The sequence below is a fragment of the Capsicum annuum genome, unplaced genomic scaffold, assembly GCF_002878395.1.
Source record: "Capsicum annuum cultivar UCD-10X-F1 unplaced genomic scaffold, UCD10Xv1.1 ctg82882, whole genome shotgun sequence".
Classification (NCBI taxonomy): domain Eukaryota; kingdom Viridiplantae; phylum Streptophyta; class Magnoliopsida; order Solanales; family Solanaceae; genus Capsicum; species Capsicum annuum.
The window spans coordinates 659,148-667,616 of NW_025893708.1; the positions used below are offsets into that span (position 1 = coordinate 659,148).

Genomic DNA, 8,469 nt, shown 5'->3' on the forward strand with positions numbered 1-8,469 from the left:
AAATTGAAACACATAAATAAAGCATATTGTTGGTCTAATAGAGCAAACAAACTTGTTAAAGTTTTATTGAACTGTTGGTTGTGAGTTCAAATCCCTTTAGTTACTACTTCCTCCATCCCATTTTACATAATTTCAAATCTCTTTAGTTACTACTCCATCCGTCTAGAGGCGAAGCCAGGATTTCAACGAAGGGAGTTTTATATTTAAAGACAACTTAGGATTTCTCAATGAAGGGAGTTTCATATTCAAAGAAAAATTAGGATTTCAACTAAAAGAGTTTCATATTTAAAGAAAACTTAGTCGAAGTGAGTTCAACACCTACTATAACCATATAAAAAATAATTTTAATCATATATAAATAGTATATTTTTCCGTCGAAGAGGGCTCGGCCGAACCCCCGAATAGAAGGCTGGCTCCGCCCCTGCCTCCGTCCCATTTTACATGGGTTCAAATCCCTTTACTTACTATTCCCTCTATCCCAATTTGATATTGCACATTGATTAAGAAAAATAATTAATAACATGACTACTTTATCATAGTAATCTATTAAATGTTGTTTACTTTTTAATTTTTTAAAAAATAATTAATAAATAAATATTTGGTTTTATTTTCTATCTTACATGAAAATCCAAAAAATTTAAATATTGAATCTGCCTCTGCTTTTTGCCCCAGCTAATAATATAGATCCATCACAAATCCACCTCAATAAGTTAAGCATCAGTCGAGAAGAATAAGTTGTGTTCTCTGCTTTTTGCCCCAGCTAATAAAATAGATCGTACATAGTGAGCTGGAAAAAAACAACACAACAAAGACATATTCAAGTGTAAAAGAAAAGAATAGCGAGAAATGCAAAAGGAGGGTTATGAGAAACAATGAACATAAAATACAAAATCTAAAACATTACCTAAAGCATAATATAATATACAATTAATTCAGTCTTTTTAGCAGTAGCAGAAGTATGCTTATATCAGAGTTTATTATCGTCACTTAAAGAGCTCTATTAACATAGCTGCAGTTTAGGTTCCATGCACAGAAATTTAGAAGCTGACATAGCAGAATTTTGTTGTTTCATAACTGCAACAAATGTTAAAACTATTCAATATATAACTAGTAAGAACATTGATAACGCCGGTTGTACAGAATTAACAGTTCTCTTTCACTACAGAGATTTAACCTTGAATAATATATTTTTTTTCAAAGTGATAACCTTGAATAATATTTTCTTCGTCAAAAAATAGTAGAAAATTTAATCTTGCAGCTGCATGACTCACTTACATTTTAATTCAACTGTTCAGCATCCCTTACTTCAAGACTCTAGGATTAGGAATCTTTTGTACAAGAGCACAAAGAGGGAAACTTGGTTGGAGTGCAGAAACAGAGATAGAAAAATATTCACAAAACATTCAAGACTTCATGAAACGTAATAAAATCAAATTCGTATAAATAAATGTACTTTTATGTTAACTTTTTTTCTTGATCAAGAAATGAATATATTTCACTGAAGGCATTGATCCGATTTTTATTCCTTTCGCTCTCTACCTGTCATTTGAATCCAAGTCTATTGCAAGTGTTTTTTTTTTTGAGTAAATTTCACTGGTAGTCGTTCAACTTTATTTTCATTATCCAAAAGTCATTATTCTTTATTTTGTTATACAAAAATCATTTAAATTTGTCGCATCTTTCACAAAAATCACTTTGACAAAATTTGATTAAAATTCTATTTGAAATGTGAGATGAAATTAGAAAAAAAATCGCTTGTGTTTAAAGATAGATTCAAAAATAACCCCTCAAATATACTTTTGAATAGTTTTGGTGCTTTAAGCTTGCTATATGTGAGTACATTTAACGTATATAAAATACTTAACAAACTCGAATTTAACAAAACTCTGAAGAAAAAAAATTAATATTGAATCACATTTAGAGATTTATTATCTGTATTTTTTTATTGCAGGATTTGATGCAACTTGCTTGATTAATTTATTTATTGTTAGAATAATTTCATGGACCCTTCAAAAGTTTCACTTTAGAACGTTGATCTCTCATATTACATATGATACCACACTTACTTTGATTGTTTTTTTTCTAACAATTCTTTTAGTGTATACTTAAAATTAACTCACTATCAAAAATTCACCTTTTATCCACTATTATTAAAATCATGGCTGAATTAACTAAATAATTGAAACTTCTCCACACTTTAGAAAATGTGGCAAAAATATCGTGGCTAACTTGGGAGGCAAAAATATTTGATTCCCTCCTTAGTTTTTATTTGCCTCCAATTACAGTGAAAAAATATTATTTCACCAAAAGTCTCTTTTTCCCCCAAAAATTACATTTTCTCAGCCCCAAATCGCGACTTTTCTTCCAGATTTTGGATTGAGTTCTTCCTAAAATTGAACTGCTCTTCAATTTTTCTAGCTTTAATTGTAGTCGAAAGAGGTAAAATTATTTTTTCCAGGTAACAAATCTTTACAATTTAGAGTGTTTAAGGTAAAAATTGAAAATGGGGTTCTATATTTCTCATTGTTTATTGAAGTTTTGAGCTTATGAAATCTGCAATGTGATGTGTGTTATGGCTTTTCTAGTTGTTAACAAGGGGAATATTGATGGGTTTTGATGGGATTTCTAGTTTTTAAAAATGGGATTTTGATGGGTTTATCTAGTTATTAAGAATGGAATTTTGATGGTTTTTATGAAATCTGCAATGGAACTATAGGCAGGTCGTGTCAAGAGAATGGAAGTTATATAGTAAACTTGAGCTTCTAGACATGCTTGAAAAGTGTATCTTTGGGTTTGATGTTGTTTGTGAAAGTTTATGCTTTTGTTTTATTTGAACTTGTTAAATATCCAATTAGGACATTCAATAATGTGCCCGGTGAGTCCTAAGATGTGGGAATAGGAGTCAATGGATTATTTAGTTGTGTCAAAGGAAGTATATGTTTCAAGAACTTGTCGGATTTAACGTAAAGCCTGAATTTTTTGTTTGTTCGAGCAAAGTTACGAGTGTATCTAGAACCTAGAACTTCTAGTTTTAAAGTTATTGAATTTATAACTAACTGTACAACTCATGTTATGCCAAACTTCTTGTTTTTAAAGTTCTTTAGGACTTTTTGGCCCTTACAAATGCTTAGCTCAAAGGTTTTGTCGTCTTCGTTACATGTAAGAACCTGAACTATACATGTGTCTGTGAGTTGATCAATTCCTTTTGCAACTGTTAAGCATTTTATGCTTGAAACTATATGGTACCGTACAACTCACATTGTGCCTTTAAATCTTAATAGCAACACTGATCTTCTCCAGCTCCAAATTACTGCTTTCTTAGTGTTCTACAAGATCTGATGACATCAGTTGGAAGGGGTTTGTAAGGGGTGTGACTAACATGTGTTCTTGCCTAGAATTCTTATTATGTGGGGTTTTTAGACTAAATAGGTAGCATATCACCAACGGAATAACAAAACTATGTCTTGTATTTTGATAGTTATGTAGGATAATTAGATGTAACTAGACCATTTCATATTCTTGATGAAGCAATGATTGTAGAAAATGCAAATTTGTAAATGCAAATTATAGAAAATGCAAATTTGTGCTTGCTTTGTGATTGTGTAAATATTTCCTTCATTTACATGATTGTAGACATATGCCAAAACATTCTTGATTTTCCTTTATATTTTTCTTGCCTTTTGCTGTGCATGTACAAGTTTATATGTGTCTTAAGTTTCTTGTTCGTGGGTGGAGTGTTTTCTATGATTTCGGATATATAGTTTTTACAATTGCTTTAAGGCCAATGTGTGTAATGAGTCAAGTAAGCAGCTGGACCATCATTCATACTTTGTGCTTGTTAGGCTAGCGTGCTATATTTGCCAATTGCCAATTGAGCATACTTCATATGAATTTTGTAAGAAGTTCCAGTAGTTAAGATTTAATAACTAAACCATCTCTAATTACTAAAAATCTTATCACTCTTAAAAATTATGTACAAGGAGAATCTAATAGTAACTTTGTTCCTATGTTGAGTGACCATTTTCTTGCATATGAGACTTCAAAGGACAATATATTCAATGTTTCTCTGTTTACTCATTCATAACTGACATTTGCTGCATCTTTGTGGTCATCAGATCATTTGTTGTCGCGTTTTTGTGTATCAAAATAGCTCAATGTTTCTTATATCAAATTCTTGATAGCATAATGCAGTCTTCGATGTCATTATTTGACACCACTCCTTCTGGAAGAACATTAAGTCGAGTGAGTCCTACTATAGATACTGATTCATACTCTAGTGTAATTTCTTCCTTCACTGATCTAATAAATGATTTTATGATTCCACTGTTTCTAAGTATAGTACTTCTGAATTTGTTTTTCGTAATAGGCATGCTATGTTGTTCATAATATGCCCGAATGTTTCGCCTACTATATTCCACTGTTTCTAAGTTGAAGACCTTAAATACTACACCTATTTCTAATTTCCACTTCACTTCAAAAGATGCTGCTAACTCAAGGTGGTATTTATAAGCGCTCCCAAACTGATGAATTGTATGCAAATTCAATCCCATGTTTACTCTGCAAGTCTAGAAAGTCTCCAGTTTATTGTTTCACCTACTTAGCTGGAAATTCAGGTTGTCAAGCTAAAATTGAAAGGGTCACGATTAAAAAAAAATCCTTGAAACAATGGAAGAGGTACTATATATGAGTTAAATTACCTGAATAAACAAATTAGAAGTTGGGAGGATCTTAGACCTTTTGGTTGATCTTCACCTGGTCAATAACTTATGTAATGAAATAACTTTGAAATGTAGGAGATCCAAAAAACTATGAAGACTTGAATGTGGAAAAGATACAAGTTATTTTTCAGTCTGATAATCGTGAGGCTGGTTGTTGTTTCAAGGTTTTTTTTAGTGTGGCTGACCTTGTCATATATGCATCTCTCCGTGAGGAGCAATCTTTTCCAAAAACTTTGCTAAAGGCAATGTGCTTTGGGAAACCTATAGTAGCTCCAGATCTACCAATGATAAAGAAATATGTAGGTTTCTCAAGTCATTAAATATTCCATGGATTTCAAACTTTTGCCTAGGTTAACATATACATCTTTGTAGTTGTGGTTGAGAACATATATTGCTACTAGCAAGTTATTTTTGAGCCTTGAATCAATTTTTGATTTCACCCATCATCATGGCACACTTAGCTCAACTATAAGAATTCATCCCGTGCATGGGAAAGTGTTTGAAGATGATCACCTAAAGAAATTCTTCTATTTTGATAACTTAGTTTTTACAAGGATGGAAAAAATGATTTAGCTATGTAAATGCTCACATTTGTTCTTTTGGCAGACTGGTAATGGTTAGTATTTGATATTCTTTTAGACACTCATAGCTTTTCTTTGATCTAATTCCAACTTTAGTTTCTCTTGTACCCTACTCAAGACTTTTATGTTTAATTTGTCTTTATTGCACTAGTGCACAAAGGGTTTAGTCACACATATCTCCTACTGATTTATTTTCACACTATTATTAGGTCGATGACAAGGTGAATGGCTATCTTTTTCCAAAAGAAAATGTCAAAGTTTTAACACAGATTATGTTGCAAGTAGTATCAAATGGTGAACTGTCAGGCTGCTTCATTTGGACAACATACTGCAAGGAACCTCATGGTATCAGAAAGTGTGGAAGGGTATGCTCTATTATTGGAGAACATTCTCCGATTTCCATCCGAAGTTGCATATCCCAAGGCTGTTACTGAAATCCCTGAAAAACCAAAAGCATAATGGCAATGCCAACTTTTTGAAGCAATCGAGACAAAATATTCTCAGAACAACACTTTGAAGACCACAAGATATTTGAATGAGTTTGAAAGGCAATGGAATCCGACTCAAAGAGAGGGTTCTGCAGCCATAGTGGAAAAGAGTGAGAAATTTCTGTATAGCATTTGGGAGGATCACACAAATACTAAGATAGCTAATGTGAGAAAGCGAAGAGAAGACCAAGAGGTAATTGATTTTTGGACTTGCCGTTGTTTCCTTAAATTTTTCTATTTGATCTCCCTTAAATTCTTGACTTTGTGACTGGTTATTACTTCTACCAACAAAGCAAAAACAATTGTTTTGTAACTGTGAAAATCTGGAGATTAATGGTACTTTTATCGTTTTGCATTTAAATTCGATGCAGTTGAAGGGCAGAACTGATCAACCTCGGGGAACATTGGAGGAAGTGTATAGAAGTACCAAAAGGGCCGATCGGTCTAGGAACTATTTGCGTGAAAGGGATGAAGCGGAGCTTGAAAGAACTGGTCAACCGTTGTGCATTTATGGGCCATATTTTGGAGAAGGGACCTGACCATTCTTGCATAGTACATCACTTTATCGTGGCCTTGGACTTGTGAGTAATTTTGTTTCTAAATTGCTTTACATTTCTCTATAGCTTGCTTGACAGGTTATGTATGGAGCAAGAGGAGCAAATACTAGATGTCTTATTGGTACGAGGATATCTCATTTATCGATTTTGCTTGTAGGATAAAATACTGGAGTATCTACGTGAAGATCAGGAACTTGCTATCAGTTATGGTGTTCCTTTGAAGATACTAGCTCATCTTAACGACGTCATTGAAAAAGTGTGTGGATCTGAACATTCTGGACGTGTGCATGGTTTAGGTGGTAATGTTTGGTAGCGAGTTGCCTACTATAAACTAATCTTCTTAGCCTTTAGTATATTTTGAAACAAACGATAGATATGGTGTTTCTTTAACTTTTAATATTAGTATTTGTGTTATCTTTTATGAATATTTAAGGTTTGGACCTTCTTATCTATTGTGACAATATATTGAACAATATCATTACTTTGATAATTATGTTACAATTAATATCAATCTTGTGTATAATGGTCAATTTATAAGTGAATGTTTATCATTATTCAGGAATTAGTATCAAGCTATCAATGTATTTAAAAGGAAAACAATTGCAATATGTGTGTGTGTGTCTATATATATATATTTAAAAAGAATTGGACACTTTTGCCACGGTAAATTTATATGCAAAATATATATTTTAAAAAAAAACTGGGTACTTTTGTCACAGTTATGACCGTGGCTAATTTGTATGCAAAAAATATTTCTTACGAAAACTGCCGTGGCTAATTGATGTAATGGCAAAAAAGATTGAACAAATTAACCATGGATAGGCCGTGGTTAAACACATCCAAAAACTGTGGCTAGTGAAATATTACCATGGACGTTAAAACCGTTGCTAATTTACTCGCCCCATCCCGTTGGACACCCCTTTAACCGAGGTTAATGAACCGTGGCTAAATTGTTTAGACACGATTTGGGTACCATATAGCCACGGTTTTGCACGTGGCTAAAACACATTTTTTTGTAGTGATTCTTTTATGAAATAATTGAAATATCAAGGAGTGAAATACTTTTATACATTTTTAAATTTTTCATTATGCCACCATTATCAATTTGCAACAAATTTTTCAGCGCGGTTCCCGACCCTTCCTAATTATCTATCATCCAAAACTTTTATTTTTTTAATTTCATAATAAATAATGTTATTTTAATTTAATTTCTTTTACTAACTCTATTACTAAGAATTGTTGTAGTTTACTTCGCATAGTCAATATATTGAAAATAATATTCATAGAAACAATTACAAAATAATTTAAAAATTATATCTATTTATTTAATAGTGTACACATTATAAAAAAATGGGTTTAATTGTGGGATTTTTTACGGAGGTTATTTTAACCCTCATAAAATTATATGAATTGCGGGGGTTAAAAACTTGCCGCTAAAATTTATAAATTTGCGGGAGATTTTAACCCCCGATATCAATCGAGTATATTTGTGGGGGTTTTAACCCCCGATATCCATCGAATATATTTGTGGGGTAAAAAAATCCCTCTATCCATCGAAAAAAATATCGCTTAAACTTAGCTCCTTTCTACTTTAAAAAAATATTTAATATTTTTTGCCCCCAAAATATGCCTCGCTATTTTTCTCCAAAACCACTAGTAAAAAAAGACCAAAAAATGAAGAACTGTGTCACTTTAAAAAGCGATGAGAAAAGCGACACTGTCCATTGCCATTTTAGTTTAATTTTATTTTTTATTTAAATCGACGGCCAACGTCTTAATATTCGTCGCAATTTTTAATTATTTTTTATTTTTCTATATTTTTACAAAAAACGACAGACAGTGTCGCTTTTGTTAAAAATAAATAAAAATTAACTTTATGATAAAATGCGATGTTGTCTGTCAGTTTTTAAATTTAATTTTTATTTTTATTTATTTTAATTAAAATCGATGGACAACGTGCTATAATTTTTTATTTTTAAAATATTAATTATAGAAAAGTGACGCTATCCATTTCAATTTTTAATTATTTTTATTTTTCTTGTAATTTTACAAAAAGGGATGGACAGTGTCGCTTTTGTTAAAAATAAATAAAAATTAACTTTATGATAAAAAGTGACGTTGTCCG

At 31.7% G+C, this 8,469-nt stretch overlaps 2 long non-coding RNA genes across 3 annotated transcripts; one reads left to right on the plus strand and one right to left on the minus strand.

Annotated features, from left to right (window-relative positions):
• Positions 1-541: 541 nt before the first annotated feature.
• Positions 542-1,422, minus strand: LOC124895545. The gene is made up of 2 exons (XR_007051775.1): positions 1,276-1,422; positions 542-787 (listed from the first exon to the last, which is right to left on the minus strand). It is a non-coding gene; the product is annotated as an uncharacterized LOC124895545 (long non-coding RNA).
• A 786-nt stretch (positions 1,423-2,208) lies between these two features.
• On the plus strand, positions 2,209-6,853 carry LOC124895543. 2 transcript variants are annotated; one of them, XR_007051774.1, is made up of 4 exons: positions 2,209-2,458; positions 5,509-5,980; positions 6,159-6,368; positions 6,502-6,853. It is a non-coding gene; the product is annotated as an uncharacterized LOC124895543 (long non-coding RNA). The 2 variants fall into 2 exon arrangements; XR_007051773.1 differs by having other exon boundaries at positions 2,210-2,439.
• The last annotated feature ends 1,616 nt before the right edge of the window (positions 6,854-8,469 follow it).